The following is a 20,955-nucleotide window of genomic DNA, read 5'->3' on the forward strand; positions in this document are numbered from 1 at the left end:
AAACTAAAATGCACCACAGGTATAGAATGTAGATGGATAGTATACTTGACGACACAGAGGTAGGTACAGCAGTGGCCTTCCGTACTGTACTGCTATATATGCTGGTGGTCACTGTGTCAGCAAACTGCAAAACTAAAATGCACCACAGGTATAGAATGTAGATGGATAGTATACTTGACGACACAGAGGTAGGTACAGCAGTGGCCTTCCGTACCATACTGCTATATGTACTGGTGGTCACTGTGTCAGCAAACTGCACAACTGAAATGCACCACAGGTATAGAATCTAGATGGATAGTATACTTGACGACACAGAGGTAGGTATAGCAGTGGCCTTCCGTACCGTACTGCTATATATACTGGTGGTCACTGTGTCAGCAAACTGCAAAACTAAAATGCACCACAGGTATAGAATCTAGATGGATAGTATACTTGACGACACAGAGGTAGGTACAGCAGTGGCCTACTGTACCGTAATGCTATATATTATATACTGGTGGTCAGCATACTGTGCAAAACTGAAATGCACCACAGGTATGGATGGATAGTATACTTGACGACACAGAGGTAGGTACAGCAGTGGCCTACTGTACCGTAATGCTATATATTATATACTGGTGGTCAGCAAACTGTGCAAAACTGAAATGCACCACAGGTATGGATGGATAGTATACTTGACGACACAGAGGTAGGTACAGCAGTGGCCTTCTGTACCGTACTCCTATATATTATATACTGGTGGTCAGCAAAATTATGCACTGTACTCCTACTATATACTGTCTACAATGCAGCACAGATATGGAGTGTTTTTCAGGCAGACAACGTATACTGGTGGTCACTGGTCAGCAAAACTCTGCACTGTACTCCTCCTATATAATATTATACTGGTGGTCCCCAGTCCCCACACAATAAAGCAGCACACTGAGCACAGATATGGAGTGTTTTTCAGGCAGACAACGTATACTGGTGGTCACTGTCAGCAAAACTGTGCACTGTACTCCTGCTATATAATTAGTGATGAGCGGGTTCGGTTTCCGAGAAACCGAACCTCCCCGAACTTCACCCTTTTTAGACGGGTCCGAGCCATACTCGGATTCTCCCGTATGGCTCGGTTAACCCGAGCGCGCCCGAACGTCATCTTCCCGCTGTCGGATTCTCGCGAGATTCGGATTCTATATAAGCAGCCGCGCGTCGCCGCCATTTTCACACGTGCATTGAGAGTGATAGGGAGAGGACGTGGCTGGCGTCCTCTCCGTTTATATAGTTACACAGTTGATCTGATTGCTTAGCTTATTGTGGGGAGGATTGGGGAGCAGCTGTTAGGAGGAGTGCAGTGCAGAGTTTTGCTAATAGTGACCACCAGTTTTTTATCCGTTCTCTGCCTGAAAAAAACGCTCCATACCATATCTGTGCTCAGTGTGCTGCATGATATATCTGTGCTGAGTGCTCACACTGCTTAATTGTGGGGACTGGGGAGCAGCTATAGCAGGAGTACAGTGCACAGTTTTGCTGACAGTGACCACCAGTATACGTTTGTCTGCCTGAAAAACACTCCTGTGGTGTCTTTTTTTCTTTATAATATAAACGCAGTCTGCTGACAGTGTCCACCAGGTCCATTATACTGTATATAGCAGTACGGTAGGCCACTGCTGTACCTACCTCTGTGTCGTCACTCGTCGTCCATAGGTATACTATCCATCCATCTACATTGTATACCTGTGGTGTCTTTTTTTTATACTATAAACGCAGTCTGCTGACAGTGTCCACCAGGTCCATTATACTGTATATAGCAGTACGGTAGGCCACTGCTGTACCTACCTCTGTGTCGTCACTCGTCGTCCATAAGTATACTAAGTATCCATCCATCTACATTCTATACCTGTGGTGTCTTTTTTTTTTATACTATAAACGCAGTCTGCTGACAGTGTCCACCAGGTCCATTATACTGTATATAGCAGTACGGCAGGCCACTGCTGTACCTACCTCTGTGTTGTCACTCGTCGTCCATAAGTATACTATCCATCCATCTACATTGTATACCTGTGGTGTCTTTTTTTCTTTATACTATAAACGCAGTCTGCTGACAGTGTCCACCAGGTCCATTATACTGTATATAGCAGTACAGTAGGCCACTGCTGTACCTACCTCTGTGTTGTCACTCGTCGTCCATAAGTATACTAAGTATCCATCCATCTACATTGTATAACTGTGGTGTCTTTTTTTTTATACTATAAACGCAGTCTGCTGTCAGTGTCCACCAGGTCCATTATACTGTATATAGCAGTACGGTAGGCCACTGCTGTACCTACCTCTGTGTCGTCACTCGTCATCCATAAATATTCTAAGTATCCATCCATCTACATTGTATACCTGTGGTGTCTTTTTTTTATACTATAAACGCAGTCTGCTGACAGTGTCCACCAGGTCCATTATACTGTATATAGCAGTACGGTAGGCCACTGCTGTACCTACCTCTGTGTCGTCACTCGTCGTCCATAAGTATACTATCCATCCATCTACATTGTATACCTGTGGTGGCTTTTTTTCTTTATACTAGTTTAGCAGTTTGCTGACAGTGTCCACCAGGTCCATTTATTATACTGTATATAGCAGTACGGTAGGCCACTGCTGTACCTACCTCTGTGTCATCACTCGTCGTCCATAAGTATACTATCCATACATCTACATTTATACCTGTGGTGGCTTTTTTTCTTTATACTAGTAGTACTAGTTTAGCAGTCTGCTGACAGTGTCCACCAGGTCCATTATACTGTATATAGCAGTACGGTAGGCCACTGCTGTACCTACCTCTGTGTCGTCACTCATCGTCCATAAGTATACTATCCATCCATCTACATTGTATACCTGTGGTGTCTTTTTTTCTTTATACTATAAACGCAGTCTGCTGACAGTGTCCACCAGGTCCATTATACTGTATATAGCAGTACGGTAGGCCACTGCTGTACCTACCTCTGTGTCGTCACTCGTCGTCCATAAGTATACTATCCATCCATCTACATTGTATACCTGTGGTGCCTTTTTTTCTTTATACTAGTAGTACTAGTTTAGCAGTCTGCTGACAGTGTCCACCAGGTCCATTATACTGTATATAGCAGTACGGTAGGCAACTGCTGTACCTACCTCTGTGTCGTCACTCGTCGTCCATAAGTATACTATCCATCCATCTACATTGTATACCTGTGGTGGCTTTTTTTCTTTATACTAGTTTAGCAGTTTGCTGACAGTGTCCACCAGGTCCATTTATTATACTGTATATAGCAGTACGGTAGGCCACTGCTGTACCTACCTCTGTGTCGTCACTCGTCGTCCATAAGTATACTATCCATCCATCTACATTTATACCTGTGGTGGCTTTTTTTCTTTATACTAGTAGTACTAGTTTAGCAGTCTGCTGACAGTGTCCACCAGGTCCATTATACTGTATATAGCAGTACGGTAGGCCACTGCTGTACCTACCTCTGTGTCGTCACTCGTCGTCCATAAGTATACTATCCATCCATCTACATTGTATACCTGTGGTGGCTTTTTTTCTTTATACTAGTTTAGCAGTTTGCTGACAGTGTCCACCAGGTCCATTTATTATACTGTATATAGCAGTACGGTAGGCCACTGCTGTACCTACCTCTGTGTCGTCACTCGTCATCCATAAGTATACTATCCATCCATCTACATTGTATACCTGTGGTGCCTTTTTTTCTTTATACTAGTAGTACTAGTTTAGCAGTCTGCTGACAGTGTCCACCAGGTCCATTATACTGTATATAGCAGTACGGTAGGCCACTGCTGTACCTACCTCTGTGTCGTCACTCGTCGTCCATAAGTATACTATCCATCCATCTACATTGTATACCTGTGGTGGCTTTTTTTTTATACTATAAACGCAGTCTGCTGACAGTGTCCACCAGGTCCATTATACTGTATATAGCAGTACGGTAGGCCACTGCTATACCTACCTCTGTGTCGTCACTCGTCGTCCATAAGTATACTATCCATCCATCTACATTGTATACCTGTGGTGCCTTTTTTTCTTTATACTAGTAGTACTAGTTTAGCAGTCTGCTGACAGTGTCCACCAGGTCCATTATACTGTATATAGCAGTACGGTAGGCCACTGCTGTACCTACCTCTGTGTCGTCACTCGTCGTCCATAAGTATACTATCCATCCATCTACATTGTATACCTGTGGTGGCTTTTTTTCTTTATACTAGTTTAGCAGTTTGCTGACAGTGTCCACCAGGTCCATTTATTATACTGTATATAGCAGTACGGTAGGCCACTGCTGTACCTACCTCTGTGTCGTCACTCGTCGTCCATAAGTATACTATCCATCCATCTACATTTATACCTGTGGTGGCTTTTTTTCTTTATACTAGTAGTACTAGTTTAGCAGTCTGCTGACAGTGTCCTCCAGGTCCATTATACTGTATATAGCAGTACGGTAGGCCACTGCTGTACCTACCTCTGTGTCGTCACTCGTCGTCCATAAGTATACTATCCATCCATCTACATTGTATACCTGTGGTGCCTTTTAGTTGTGCGCATTAAAATATGGAGAACAAAAATGTGGAGGTTAAAAATATAGGGAAAGATCAAGATCCACTTCCACCTCGTGCTGAAGCTGCTGCCACTAGTCATGGCCGAGACGATGAAATGCCATCAACGTCGTCTGCCAAGGCCGATGCCCAATGTCATATTACAGAGCATGTAAAATCCAAAACACAAAAGATCAGTAAAATGACCCAAAAATCAAAATTAAAAGCGTCTGAGGAGAAGCGTAAACTTGCCAATATGCCATTTACGACACGGAGTGGCAAGGAACGGCTGAGGCCCTGGCCTATGTTTATGGCTAGTGGTTCAGCTTCACATGAGGATGGAAGCACTCATCCTCTCACTAGAAAAAAGAAAAGACTTAAGCTGGCAAAAGCACAGCAAAGAACTGTGCGTTCTTCGAAATCACAAATCCCCAAGGAGAGTCCAATTGTGTCGGTTGCGATGCCTGACCTTCCCAACACTGGACGGGAAGAGCTTGCGCCTTCCACCATTTGCACGCCCCCTGCAAGTGCTGGAAGGAGCACCAGCAGTCCAGTTCCTGATAGTCAAATTGAAGATGTCAGTTTTGAAGTACACCAGGATGAGGATATGGGTGTTGCTGGCGCTGGGGAGGAAATTGACAAGGAGGATTCTGATGGTGAGGTGGTTTGTTTAAGTCAGGCACCCGGGGAGACGCCTGTTGTCCGTGGGAGGAATATGGCCATTGACATGCCTGGTCAAAATACAAAAAAAATCAGCTCTTCAGTGTGGAATTATTTCAACACAAATGCGGACAACAGGTGTCAAGCCGTGTGTTGCCTTTGTCAAGCTGTAATAAGTAGGGGTAAGGATGTTAACCACCTCGGAACATCCTCCCTTATACGTCACCTGCAGCGCATTCATCATAAGTCAGTGACAAGTTCAAAAACTTTGGGCGACAGCGGAAGCAGTCCACTGACCAGTAAATCCCTTCCTCTTGTAACCAAGCTCCTGCAAACCACACCACCAACTCCCTCAGTGTCAATTTCCTCCTTACCCTGGAAAGCCAATAGTCCTGCAGGCCATGTCACTGGCAAGTCTGACGAGTCCTCTCCTGCCTGGGATTCCTCCGATGCATCCTTGAGTGTAATGCCTACTGCTGCTGGCGCTGCTGTTGTTGCTGCTGGGAGTCGATCGTCATCCCAGAGGGGAAGTCGGAAGACCACTTGTACTACTTCCAGTAAGCAATTGACTGTACAACAGTCCTTTGCGAGGAAGATGAAATATCACAGCAGTCATCCTGCTGCAAAGCGGATAACTGAGGCCTTGGCATCCTGGGTGGTGAGAAACGTGGTTCCGGTATCCATCGTTAATTCAGAGCCAACTATAGACTTGATTGAGGTACTGTGTCCCCGGTACCAAATACCATCTAGGTTCCATTTCTCTAGGCAGGCGATACCGAAAAAAATGTACACAGACCTCAGAAAAAGACTCACCAGTGTCTTAAAAAATGCAGTTGTACCCAATGTCCACTTAACCACGGACATGTGGACAAGTGGAGCAGGGCAGACTCAGGACTATATGACTGTGACAGCCCACTGGGTAGATGTATTGCCTCCCGCTGCAAGAACAGCAGCGGTGGCACCAGTAGCAGCATCTCGCAAACGCCAACTCGTTCCTAGGCAGGCTACGCTTTGTATCACCGCTTTCCAGAATACGCACACAGCTGAAAACCTCTTACGGCAACTGAGGAAGATCATCGCAGAATGGCTTACCCCAATTGGACTCTCCTGGGGATTTGTGACATCGGACAACGCCAGCAATATTGTGCGTGCATTACATCTGGGCAAATTCCAGCACGTTCCATGTTTTGCACATACCTTGAATTTGGTTGTGCAGAATTATTTAAAAAATGACAGGGGCGTGCAAGAGATGCTGTCGGTGGCCCGAAGAATTGCGGGCCACTTTCGGCGTTCAGGCACCGCGTACAGAAGACTGGAGCACCACCAAAAATACCTGAACCTGCCCTGCCATCATCTGAAGCAAGAGGTGGTAACGAGGTGGAATTCAACCCTCTATATGCTTCAGAGGATGGAGGAGCAGCAAAAGGCCATTCAAGCCTATACATCTGGCCACGATATAGGCAAAGGAGGTGGAATGCACCTGTCTCAAGCGCAGTGGAGAATGATTTCAACGTTGTGCAAGGTTCTGCAACCCTTTGAACTTGCCACACGTGAAGTCAGTTCAGACACTGCCAGCCTGAGTCAGGTCATTCCCCTCGTCAGGCTTTTGCAGAAGAAGCTGGAGACATTGAAGGAGGAGCTAAAACAGAGCGATTCCGCTAGGCATGTGGGACTTGTGGATGGAGCCCTTCATTCGCTTAACCAGGATTCATGGGTGGTCAATCTGTTGAAATCAGAGCACTACATTTTGGCCACCGTGCTCGATCCTAGATTTAAAACCTACGTTGTATCTCTCTTTCCGGCAGACACAAGTCTGCAGGGGTTCAAAGACCTGCTGGTGAGAAAATTGTCAAGTCAAGCGGAACGTGACCCGTCAACAGCTCCTCCTTCACATTCTCCCGCAACTGGGGGTGCGAGGAAAAGGCTAAGAATTTCGAGCCCACCCGCTGGCGGTGATGCAGGGCAGTCTGGAGCGAGTGCTGACATCTGGTCCGGACTGAAGGACCTGCCAACGATTACTGACATGTCGTCTACTGTCACTGCATATGATTCTCTCACCATTGAAAGAATGGTGGAGGATTATATGAGTGACCGCATCCAAGTAGGCACGTCAGACAGTCCGTACGTATACTGGCAGGAAAAAGAGGCAATTTGGAGGCCCTTGCAGAAACTGGCTTTATTCTACCTAAGTTGCCCTCCCTCCAGTGTGTACTCCGAAAGAGTGTTTAGTGCAGCCGCTCACCTTGTCAGCAATCGGTGTACGAGGTTACTTCCAGAAAATGTGGAGAAGATGATGTTCATTAAAATGAATTATAATCAATTCCTCCGTGGAGACATTCACCAGCAGCAATTGCCTCCAGAAAGTACACGGGGACCTGAGATGGTGGATTCCAGTGGGGACGAATTAATAATCTGTGAGGAGGGGGATGTACACAGTGAAAGGGGCGATGAATCGGACGATGAGGAGGAGGTGGACATCTTGCCTCTGTAGAACCAGTTTGTGCAAGGAGAGATTGATTGCTTCTTTTTTGGTGGGGGCCCAAACCAACCAGTCATTTCAGTCACAGTCGTGTGGCAGACCACTGTCACAGAAATGATGGGTTCGTTAAAGTGTGCATGTCCTGTTTATACAACATAAGGGTGGGTGGGAGGGCCCAAGGACAATTCCATCTTGCACCTCTTTTTTCTTTCATTTTTCTTTGCATCATGTGCTGTTTGGGGAGTATTTTTTTGAAGGGCCATCCTGCGTGACACTGCAGTGCCACTCCTAGATGGGCCAGGTGTTTGTGTCGGCCACTAGGGTCGCTTAGCTTAGTCACACAGCTACCTCATTGCGCCTCTTTTTTTCTTTGCGTCATGTGCTGTTTGGGGAGTATTTTTTTGAAGGGCCATCCTGCGTGACACTGCAGTGCCACTCCTAGATGGGCCAGATGTTTGTGTCGGCCACTTGGGTCGCTTATCTTAGTCACACAGCTACCTCATTGCGCCTCTTTTTTTCTTTACATCATGTGCTGTTTGGGGACTATTTTTTTGAAGGGCCATCCTGCGTGACACTGCAGTGCCACTCCTAGATGGGCCAGATGTTTGTGTCGGCCACTTGGGTCGCTTATCTTAGTCACACAGCTACCTCATTGCGCCTCTTTTTTTCTTTACATCATGTGCTGTTTGGGGACTATTTTTTTGAAGGGCCATCCTGCGTGACACTGCAGTGCCACTCCTAGATGGGCCAGATGTTTGTGTCGGCCACTTGGGTCGCTTATCTTAGTCACACAGCTACCTCATTGCGCCTCTTTTTTTCTTTACATCATGTGCTGTTTGGGGACTATTTTTTTGAAGGGCCATCCTGCGTGACACTGCAGTGCCACTCCTAGATGGGCCAGATGTTTGTGTCGGCCACTTGGGTCGCTTATCTTAGTCACACAGCTACCTCATTGCGCCTCTTTTTTTATTTGCATCATGTGCTGTTTGGGGACAATTTTTTTGAAGGACCATCCTGTCTGACACTGCAGTGCCACTCCTAGATGGGCCAGGTGTTTGTGTCGGCCACTTGGGTCGCTTAGCTTAGCCATCCAGCGACCTCGGTGCAAATTTTAGGACTAAAAATAATATTGTGAGATGTGAGGTGTTCAGAATAGACTGAAAATTAGTGTAAATTATGGTTATTGAGGTTAATAATACTATGGGATCAAAATGACCCCCAAATTCTATGATTTAAGCTGTTTTTTAGGGTTTTTTGAAAAAAACACCCGAATCCAAAACACATCCGAATCCGACAAAAAAATTTCGGTGAGGTTTTGCCAAAACGCGTCCGAACCCATAACATGTAGAGATGTGCACTTGAAATTTTTCGGGTTTTGTGTTTTGGTTTTGGGTTCGGTTCCGCGGCCGTGTTTTGGGTTCGACCGCGTTTTGGTAAAACCTCACCAAATTTTTTTTGTCGGATTCGGGTGTGTTTTGGATTCGGGTGTTTTTTTCAAAAAACACTAAAAAACAGCTTAAATCATAGAATTTGGGGGTCATTTTTGATCCCAAAGTATGATTAACCTCAAAAACCATAATTTCCACTCATTTTCAGTCTATTCTGAATACCTCACACCTCACAATATTATTTTTAGTCCTAAAATTTGCACCGAGGTCGCTGGATGACTAAGCTAAGCGGACCCTAGTGGCCGACACAAACACCTGCCCATCTAGGAGTGGCACTGCAGTGTCACGCAGGATGGCCCTTCCAAAAAAACTCCCCAAACAGCACATGACGCAAAGAAGAAAAAAAGAGGCGCAATGAGGTAGCTGTGTGAGTAAGATAAGCGACCCTAGTGGCCGACACAAACACCTGGCCCATCTAGGAGTGGCACTGCAGTGGCACGCAGGATGGCCCTTCCAAAAAACACTCCCCAAACAGCACATGACGCAAAGAAGAAAAAAAGAGGCGCAATGAGGTAGCTGTGTGAGTAAGATAAGCGACCCTAGTGGCCGACACAAACACCTGGCCCATCTAGGAGTGGCACTGCAGTGGCACGCAGGATGGCCCCTTCCAAAAAACACTCCCCAAACAGCACATGACGCAAAGAAAAAAAGAGGCGCAATGAGGTAGCTGTGTGAGTAAGATAAGCGACCCTAGTGGCCGACACAAACACCTGGGCCCCATCTAGGAGTGTCACTGCAGTGTCATGCAGGATGGCCCTTCCAAAAAACACTCCCCAAACAGCACATGACGCAAAGAAGAAAAAAAGAGGCGCAATGAGGTAGCTGTGTGAGTAAGATAGCCGGACAGGTATATATATTTATTATGTAATGACTGATGACGGACCTGCTGGACACTGTCAGCTCAGCAGCACCGCAGACTGCTACAGTAAGCTACTATAGTAGTATGTATCAAGAAGAAAGAAAAAAAAAAAAACACGGGTAGGTGGTATACAATTATGGATGGACCAGCGACTGCCGACACAGAGGTAGCTACAGCCGTGGACTACCGTACTGTGTCTGCTGCTAATATAGACTGGATGATAATGAGATGAAATTAATATATATATATATATATATAATATCACTAGTACTGCAGCCGGACAGGTATATATATTTATTATGTAATGACTGATGACAGACCTGCTGGACACTGTCAGCTCAGCAGCACCGCAGACTGCTACAGTAAGCTACTATAGTAGTATGTATCAAGAAGAAAGAAAAAAAAAAAAAAACACGGGTAGGTGGTATACAATTATGGATGGACCAGCGACTGCCGACACAGAGGTAGCTACAGCCGTGGACTACCGTACTGTGTCTGCTGCTAATATAGACTGGATGATAATGAGATGAAATTAATATATATATATATATAATATCACTAGTGCTGCAGCCGGACAGGTATATATATTTATTATGTAATGACTGATGACAGACCTGCTGGACACTGTCAGCTCAGCAGCACCGCAGACTGCTACAGTAAGCTACTATAGTAGTATGTATCAAGAAGAAAGAAAAAAAAAAAAACACGGGTAGGTGGTATACAATTATGGATGGACCAGCGACTGCCGACACAGAGGTAGCTACAGCCGTGGACTACCGTACTGTGTCTGCTGCTAATATAGACTGGATGATAATGAGATGAAATTAATATATATATATATATAATATCACTAGTACTGCAGCCGGACAGGTATATATATTTATTATGTAATGACTGATGACGGACCTGCTGGACACTGTCAGCTCAGCAGCACCGCAGACTGCTACAGTAAGCTACTATAGTAGTATGTATAAAGAAGAAGAAAGAAAAAAAAAAACGGGTAGGTGGTATACAATATTATATATATATTATATACAATTATATATATATATATATATATATTAAACTGGTGGTGATTATTAAACTGGTGGTCAGGTCACTGGTCACACTATCAGCAACTTGCAAGTAGTACTCCTAAGCAGACAATCACAATATATATTATACTGGTGGTCAGTGTGGTCACAATGGCAGTGTGGCACTCTGGCAGCAAAAGTGTGCACTGTACGTTATATGTACTCCCGAGTCCTGCTCTCAGACTCTAACTGCTCCCCACTGTCAGTGTCTCCCCCACAAGTCAGATATACATTATACAGTCACACTATCTATCTATCTATCACTTCAGCAAGTAGTAGTACTCCTCCTAATGCTCCCCAAAATTACTACTGTGTCTCTCTCTACTCTAGTCTCACTCTCTTCTTCTCTTCTCTATAAACGGAGAGGACGCCAGCCACGTCCTCTCCCTATGAATCTCAATGCACGTGTGAAAATGGCGGCGACGCGCGGCTCCTTATATAGAATCCGAGTCTCGCGATAGAATCCGAGCCTCGCGAGAATCCGACAGCGGGATGATGACGTTCGGGCGCGCTCGGGTTAACCGAGCAAGGCGGGAAGATCCGAGTCGCTCGGACCCGTGTAAAAAAACATGAAGTTCGTGCGGGTTCGGTTTCCGAGGAACCGAACCCGCTCATCTCTAATAACACGGCCGCGGAACCGAACCCAAAACCAAAACACAAAACCCGAAAAATTTCCGGTGCACTTCACTATATATAATACAGCTGCTCCCCAGTCCCCACAATTAAGCAGTGTGAGCACAGATATATGCAGCACACTGAGCACAGATATGGAGTGTTTTTTTCATGCAGAGAACGGATAAAACTGGTGGTCACTGATCAGCAAAACTCTGCACTGTACTCCTCCTATATTAATATACAGCTGCTCCCCAGTCCCCACAATTAAGCAATAAGTAAAGCAAGCACAAATATTTGCATCAACAATACACGGAGAGGACGCCAGCCACGTCCTCTCCCTAACATTTCCAATGCACGAGTGAAAATGGCGGCGACGCGCAGCTGCTTATATAGAACCCGAATCTCGCGAGAATCCGACAGCGGGATGATGACGTTCGGGCGCGCTCGGGTTAACCGAGCCATATGGGAGAATCCGAGTATGCCTCGGACCCGTGTAAAAAGGGTGAAGTTCGGGGGGGTTCGGTTTCCGAGAAACCGAACCAGCTCATCACTAAAAAAAATTGCGACATTAAGGGTTTGCGGGAGAATTTTGCGACTTCTCCAATTGCCCATTACCACATTTACACTAAAATAACATGAAATGCTCCCGTTATCAGTCACATTATTATAATAAAAGATTATGTTGATAAATACGCCCGCAAGTCACACAGGGAAGGAGGACTGAGACATATCTCTAGCGCCATCTGCTGCCCACAACCGGTAATGCAGGTGTGTAAAATATTTTGGTACTAATAACATGCATGTGCGTGTGCGTGTGCGTGTGTGTGTGTGTGTGTGTGTGTGTGTGTGTGTGTTTTACAATCATTCTATGTCTCTTTATTGCTATGTATGTTATTTTATCGTCAGTGTAAGTGTGTACTATTATATTACCCTGAATGACAGTGTATCAGTATTGGAGAATCACTGCGCTGTCACAGGACTGACCTCCTGATGCAGACGCCATATTTCTCCTGCACTCCCTGGTCGCCGACTGCCGCACTTCCACATTTTCCACCTCAACCGCTTCATAATGTAAAGTACCAAAGTAATTAGTTGGGATCAGGGCCGTAACCTGTTGCCGTTGCCCTGGGGCCGTAGCATGGACCACAAGTCGCAGAGGGAGGCTGGTTAGTACATAACCGCAACTGTACACTTAATGTAGTTTCTCATATCTGCTGTGTCTTCCTGTCCCTGAGGATCAGCACCGTGAATCCATACTCTCCCGGAACCTTCTCTCCTGGAAAATCAGGAGTCTTCCACACCCCGGAAGAGTAGGCATCCCTCCCATATCCCGCCCACTTCCTGGTGAGGTGGTAAAATGGGAAGAATAATACCAGGAATATGCAGCCCCCCAGACTCCTGTGTAACTAGCCAATGGGCAGATACAGGAAGGATACGCCGACTGCTGTGATGCACGGTGCAGACCCCCCGGGGACAGGCAGTGATAGCAGGCCCCCGGAGACAGGCAGGAACAGCAGACACCCGGAGACAGGCAGGGACAGCAGACCTCGGGACAGCAGACCCCCGGGGACAGGCAGGGACAGCAGACCCCTGGGGACAGGCAGGGACAGCAGGCCCCCCGGGCACAGGCAGTGACAGCAGGCCCCCAGGGACAGGCAGGGACAGCAGACCCCTGGGACAGCAGACCCCCAGGGACAGGCAGGGACAGCAGACCCCAGGGGACAGGCAGGGACAGCAGGCCCCCGGGGACAGGCAGTGACAGCAGACCCCCGGGGACAGGCAGTGACAGCAGGCCCCCGGGGACAGGCAGTGACAGCAGACCCCCGGGGACAGGCAGGGACAGCAGACCCCAGGGAACAGGCAGGGACAGCAGACCCCAGGGGACAGGCAGGGACAACAGACCCCCGTGGACAGGCAGGGACAGCAGACCCCCGTGGAAAGGCAGGGACAGCAGACCCCAGGGGAAAGGCAGGAACAGCAGACCCCTGGGGACAGGCAGTGACAGCAGACACCCGGGGACCGCAGACCCCCAGGGACAGGCAGGGACAGCAGACCCCCGGGGACAGGCAGGGACAGCAGACACCCGGAGAAAGGCAGGGACAGCAGGCCCCCGGGGACAGGCAGGGACAGCAGACCCCCGGGGACAAGCAGGGACAGCAGACACCCGGAGAAAGGCAGGGACAGCAGACCCCCAGGGACAGGCAGGGACAGCAGACCCCCGGGGACAGGCAGGGACAGCAGACACCTGGAGAAAGGCAGGGACAGCAGGCCCCCGGGGACAGGCAGGGACAGCAGACACCCGGGGACAGGCAGGGACAGCAGACCCCTTGGGACAGGCAGTGACAGCAGGCCCCCAGGGACAGGCAGGGACAGCAGACCCCCGGGGACAGGCACGGACAGCAGACCCCCGGGGACAGGCAGGGACAGCAGACACCCGGGGACAGGCAGGGACAGCAGACCCCCGGGGACAGGCAGGGACAGCAGGCCCCCAGGAACAGGCAGGGACAGTAGACCCCCAGGGACAGGCAGGGACAGCAGACCCCCGGGGACAGGCAGGGACAGCAGACACCCGGGGACAGGCAGGGACAGCACCCGGGGACAGGCAGGGACAGCAGGCCCCCAGGGACAGGCAGGGACAGCAGACACCCGGGGACAGGCAGGAACAGCAGACCCCCGGGGACAGGCAGGGACAGCAGGCCCCCAGGGACAGGCAGGGACAGTAGACCCCCAGGGACAGGCAGGGACAGCAGACCCCCAGGGACAGGCAGGGACAGCAGACACCCGGGGACAGGCAGGGACAGCACCCGGGGACAGGCAGGGACAGCAGGCCCCCAGGGACAGGCAGGGACAGCAGACACCCAGGGACAGGCAGGAACAGCAGACCCCCAGGGACAGGCAGGGAAAGCAGACCCCCGGGGACAGGCAGGGACAGCAGACCCCCGGGGACAGGCAGGGTCAGCAGGCCCGCAGGGACAGCAGACACCCGGGGACAGGCAGGGACAGCAGACACCCGGGGACAGGCAGGAACAGCAGACACCCGCATGTAAATGTACAGTTAGGGTTATGTACTAACCAGCCTAGAAATGCTGCGTATACCAGTGGGGGAGCGTTTGCCCCAATACACTCAGGCCGGGGACATATTTGTGTGAGATAAAGACGGACTTGACATGAAAACTCACGAATACGGGGACGTGCCCAAAGGTAGACATACTGTATATCATCATCCGGGGAGCCGCATGTATAACAGAGTCATTGGATTGTCCTATAGGAAATTATAATTTGGGGGTGTAATAGGCTCGGGGGAGGATTGGTAATTCACCTCCACATAAGATTTGTGAATTCGGGAATACTACCAATAGACAGGCGCAGTGAATGAAGTTTTGATGCTCTTTGTAATATGAGTGAGCTCTGTAGTATGAAGAACACGCATGCGCAGCACCGCGAGCAGTTGAATGTAAAAGGACGTCACAGAGCGAAAGCCGCAATGCGCTCCAAGACCGAACGAGGTCTGGAACGCAAGAACTGCACATGCACGGCACCGCTAACAGCGGGCTTTAAAAGGAGGGCACAAGGCAGCAGTGAGATACTTCTGAGGAAGCAGCTGACACCTCAAGGAGGCGGGGATACGCGGTAAGCACTTTATTTCTGCACTACAAACCATCTATGCCGGAGAGCACTTCTGCTAACCGAGCTGCAGCACCGTCAACTGTTCTGCTTCATCTGTCTCCCAGGGATGTCTACGCTCAAAGGGTAATCAGCACCAGCAGCCGGGGAAGACCTTTGCATGACAGGAGTGGCGAGGGGGACACGGCTCTTTAACCACTTAACTGACGATTTGTTTAGCCGAAAACCGCTCCGAAATTGTTGGGGTTTTTAATGAGTGAATTAAGTAAAGAACATGAATTTAACCCTATCCCAAATGATTTTAGTTAAAAAAAAGGTAAAAAAAAATATAGATTTTTTAATTTATGGTTTTTAAAATATTTTTTAAACATCGAAACATCGATCGGGAACATTGCGACCATAGGAACATCGTGACCATCGTGGCTTTCATTTTGAAAGCTGGGACAGGCTGCAGGTATACGAGGGGGGGGGGGGGGGGGGGGGGTTTCTGGGAGTGGCTTGGGAGGGTTCATTTACTCTCCCCAGCGGCTGCCATTGTCTGCAGCCGCTGGAGAGGGGGGGGGGGGGGGGATCCTGCCGTGCTGCCGTGCTGCCCAATCAGCAGTGATCGGCAGTGCGGCAATCAGTTGGGGAGAGTGCGGGGAGGCAGAGGGACCTTCCGGTCCCTCTGACAGCAGCAGCGGAGGGAAGTTTCCCTTCCCCGCCGCTGCTAACACTCTCTATCTGACTGGTCTCTTCTGATGCCACCATGCCAGGTAAGTGGTTACATTGTCTGGCCAGATATACAATAACTGTTCCTAATCCTGTTACTGGATTCCTGCAGACTTTAAATACAGAGAAGTCTATGTAACAACTAGTGATGAGCGGGTTCGGTTTCTCGGAAACCGAACCCCCCCCGAACTTCACGCTTTTTACACGGGTCCGAGGCAGACTCGGATCTTCCCGCCTTGCTCGGCTAACCCGAGCGCGCCCGAACGTCATCATCCCGCTGTCGGATTCTCGCGAGGCTCGTATTCTATCGCGAGACTCGGATTCTATATAAGGAGCCGCGCGTCGCCGCCATTTTCACACGTGCATTGAGATTGATAGGGAGAGAACGTGGCTGGCGTCCTCTCCGTTTAGAATAGAAATAGATAGTGAGAGTGAGACACTTGATTTACTGGAGCTTAGGAGTACTCAGAGAGTGCAGAGTTTACTAGTGACTGACCAGTGACCACCAGTGCAGTTTTATTATATTATTATTTAATATAATCCGTTCTCTGCCTGAAAAAAAAACGATACACAGTGACACAGTAACAGTATACCATATCTGTGCTCAGCCTCAGTGTGCTGCATCATCTATGTATATCTGACTGTGCTGAGTGCTCACTGCTCACACAGCTGAATTGTGGGGGAGACTGGGGAGCAGTTATAGCAGGAGTACATATATTTAACAGTGCACACTTTTGCTGCTAGAGTGCCAGTGCCAGTGTGACTGACCAGTGACCACTGACCACCAGTATATTGTGATTGTCTGCCTAAAAAAGTTAAACACTCGTCGTGTGGTGTTTTTATTCTATAAACGCATTCTGCTGACAGTGTCCAGCAGGTCCGTCATTATATAATATATACCTGTCCTGCAGTAGTGATATATATATATTTTTATATCATTATCATCCAGTCTATACTAGCAGCAGACGCAGTACGGTAGTCCACGGCTGTAGCTACCTCTGTGTCGGCAGTCGCTCGTCCATAATTGTATACCTACCTGTGGTGTTTTTTTTTTTTTTCTATCTTCTTCATACTAGTAGTTAACTTTAGGAGTCTGCAGTGCTGACAGTGTCCAGCAGGTCCGTCATTATATAATATATACCTGTCCGGCTGCAGTAGTGATATATATATTTTTTTTATATCATTATCATCCAGTCTATATTAGCAGCAGACGCAGTACGGTAGTCCACGGCTGTAACTACCTCTGTGTCGGCAGTCGCTCGTCCATAATTGTATACCTACCTGTGGTGGTTTTTTTTTTCCTATCTTCTTCATACTAGTAGTTAACTTTAGGAGTCTGCAGTGCTGACAGTGTCCAGCAGGTCCGTCATTATATAATATATACCTGTCCAGCTGCAGTAGTGATATATATATATTTTTTATATCATTATCATCCAGTCTATATTAGCAGCAGACGCAGTACGGTAGTCCACGGCTGTAGCTACCTCTGTGTCGGCAGTCGCTCGTCCATCCATAATTGTATACCACCTACCTGTTGTGTTTTTTTTTTTCTATCTTCTTGATACTAGTAGCTTACTTTAGGAGTCTGCAGTGCTGACAGTGTCCAGCAGGTCCGTCATTATATAATATATACCTGTCCGGCTGCAGTAGTGATATATATATATTTTTTATATCATTATCATCCAGTCTATATTAGCAGCAGATGCAGTACGGTAGTCCACGGCTGTAGCTACCTCTGTGTCGGCAGTCGCTCGTCCATCCATAATTGTATACCACCTACCTGTGGTGTTTTTTTTTTTTTCTATCTTCTTGATACTAGTAGCTTACTTTAGGAGTCTGCAGTGCTGACAGTGTCCAGCAGGTCCGTCATTATATAATATATACCTGTCCGGCTGCAGTAGTGATATATATATATATATTTTTTATATCATTATCATCCAGTCTATATTAGCAGCAGACGCAGTACGGTAGTCCACGGCTGTAGCTACCTCTGTGTCGGCAGTCGCTCGTCCATCCATAAGTATACTAGTATCTATCCATCTCCATTGTTTACCTGAGGTGCCTTTTAGTTGTGCCTATTAAAATATGGAGAACAAAAATGTTGAGGTTCCAAAAATAGGGAAAGATCAAGATCGACTTCCACCTCGTGCTGAAGCTGCTGCCACTAGTCATGGCCGAGACGATGAAATGCCATCAAAGTCGTCTGCCAAGGCCGATGCCCAATGTCATAGTACAGAGCATGTAAAATCCAAAACACCAAATATCAGTAAAAAAGGACTCAAAAATCTAAAATAAAATTGTCGGAGGAGAAGCGTAAACTTGCCAATATGCCATTTACCACACGGAGTGGCAAGGAACGGCTGAGGCCCTGGCCTATGTTCATGGCTAGTGGTTCAGCTTCACATGAGGATGGAAGCACTCAGCCTCTCGCTAGAAAAATGAAAAGACTCAAGCTGGCAAAAGCACAGCAAAGAACTGTGCGTTTTTCGAAATCACAATTCCACAAGGAGAGTCCAATTGTGTCGTTTGCGATGCCTGACCTTCCCAACACTGGACGTGAAGAGCATGCGCCTTCCACCATTTGCACGCCCCCTGCAAGTGCTGGAAGGAGCACCCGCAGTCCAGTTCCTGATAGTCAGATTGAAGATGTCAGTGTTGAAGTACACCAGGATGAGGAGGATATGGGTGTTGCTGGCGCTGGGGAGGAAATTGACCAGGAGGATTCTGATGGTGAGGTGGTTTGTTTAAGTCAGGCACCTGGGGAGACACCTGTTGTCCGTGGGAGGAATAGGGCCATTGACATGCCTGGTGAAAATACAAAAAAAATCAGCTCTTCGGTGTGGAAGTATTTCAACAGATATGCGGACAACATTTGTCAAGCCGTGTGTTGCCTTTGTCAAGCTGTAATAAGTATTGGTAAGGACGTTAACCACCTCGGAACATCCTCCCTTATACGTCACCTGCAGCGCATTCATCATAAGTCAGTGACAAGTTCAAAAACTTTGGGCGACAGCGGAAGCAGTCCACTGACCAGTAAATCCCTTCCTCTTGTAACCAAGCTCACGCAAACCACCCCACCAACTCCCTCAGTGTCAATTTCCTCCTTCCCCAGGAATGCCAATAGTCCTGCAGGCCATGTCACTGGCAATTCTGACGAGTCCTCTCCTGCCTGGGATTCCTCCGATGCATCCTTGCGTGTAACGCCTACTGCTGCTGGCGCTGCTGTTGTTGCTGCTGGGAGTCGATGGTCATCCCAGAGGGGAAGTCGTACTCGTAAGACCACTTTTACTACTTCCACCAAGCAATTGACTGTCCAACAGTCCTTTGCGAGGAAGATGAAATATCACAGCAGTTATCCTGCTGCAAAGCGGATAACTGAGGCCTTGGCATCCTGGGCGGTGAGAAACGTGGTTCCGGTATCCATCATTACTGCAGAGCCAACTAGAGACTTGTTGGAGGTACTGTGTCCCCGGTACCAAATACCATCTAGGTTCCATTTCTCTAGGCAGGCGATACCGAAAATGTACACAGACCTCAGAAAAAGACTCACCAGTGTCCTAAAAAATGCAGTTGTACCCAATGTCCACTTAACCACGGACATGTGGACAAGTGGAGCAGGGCAGGCTCAGGACTATATGACTGTGACAGCCCACTGGGTAGATGTATGGACTCCCGCCGCAAGAACAGCAGCGGCGGCACCAGTAGCAGCATCTCGCAAACGCCAACTCTTTCCTAGGCAGGCTACGCTTTGTATCACCGCTTTCCAGAATACGCACACAGCTAAAAACCTCTTACGGCAACTGAGGAAGATCATCACAGAATGGCTTACCCCAATTGGACTCTCCTGTGGATTTGTGGCATCGGACAACGCCAGCAATATTGTGTGTGCATTAAATATGGGCAAATTCCAGCACGTCCCATGTTTTGCACATACCTTGAATTTGGTGGTGCAGAATTATTTAAAAAACGAGAGGGGCGTGCAAGAGATGCTGTCAGTGGCCAGAAGAATTGCGGGACACTTTCGGCGTACAGGCACCACGTACAGAAGACTGGAGCACCACCAAAAACGCCTGAACCTGCCCTGCCATCATCTGAAGCAAGAAGTGGTAACGAGGTGGAATTCAACCCTCTATATGCTTCAGAGGTTGGAGGAGCAGCAAAAGGCCATTCAAGCCTATACAACTGAGCACGATATAGGAGGTGGAATGCACCTGTCTCAAGTGCAGTGGAGAATGATTTCAACGTTGTGCAAGGTTCTGCAACCTTTTGAACTTGCCACACGTGAAGTCAGTTCAGACACTGCCAGCCTGAGTCAGGTCATTCCCCTCATCAGGCTTTTGCAGAAGAAGCTGGAGACATTGAAGGAGGAGCTAAAACAGAGCGATTCCGCTAGGCATGTGGGACTTGTGGATGGAGCCCTTAATTCGCTTAACAAGGATTCACGGGTGGTCAATCTGTTGAAATCAGAGCACTACATTTTGTCCACCGTGCTCGATCCTAGATTTAAAACCTACCTTGGATCTCTCTTTCCGGCAGACACAAGTCTGCTGGGGTTCAAAGAACTGCTGGTGACAAAATTGTCAAGTCAAGCGGAACGCGACCTGTCAACATCTCCTCCTTCACATTCTCCCGCAACTGGGGGTGCGAGGAAAAGGCTCAGAATTCCGAGCCCACCCGCTGGCGGTGATGCAGGGCAGTCTGGAGCGACTGCTGATGCTGACATCTGGTCCGGACTGAAGGACCTGACAACGATTACGGACATGTCGTCTACTGTCACTGCATATGATTCTCTCCCCATTGAAAGAATGGTGGAGGATTATATGAGTGACCGCATCCAAGTAGGCACGTCAGACAGTCCGTACTTATACTGGCAGGAAAAAGAGGCAATTTGGAGGCCCTTGCACAAACTGGCTTTATTCTACCTAAGTTGCC

This window comes from Pseudophryne corroboree, chromosome 3 (assembly GCF_028390025.1).
Source record: "Pseudophryne corroboree isolate aPseCor3 chromosome 3, aPseCor3.hap2, whole genome shotgun sequence".
Classification (NCBI taxonomy): Eukaryota; Metazoa; Chordata; class Amphibia; order Anura; family Myobatrachidae; genus Pseudophryne; species Pseudophryne corroboree.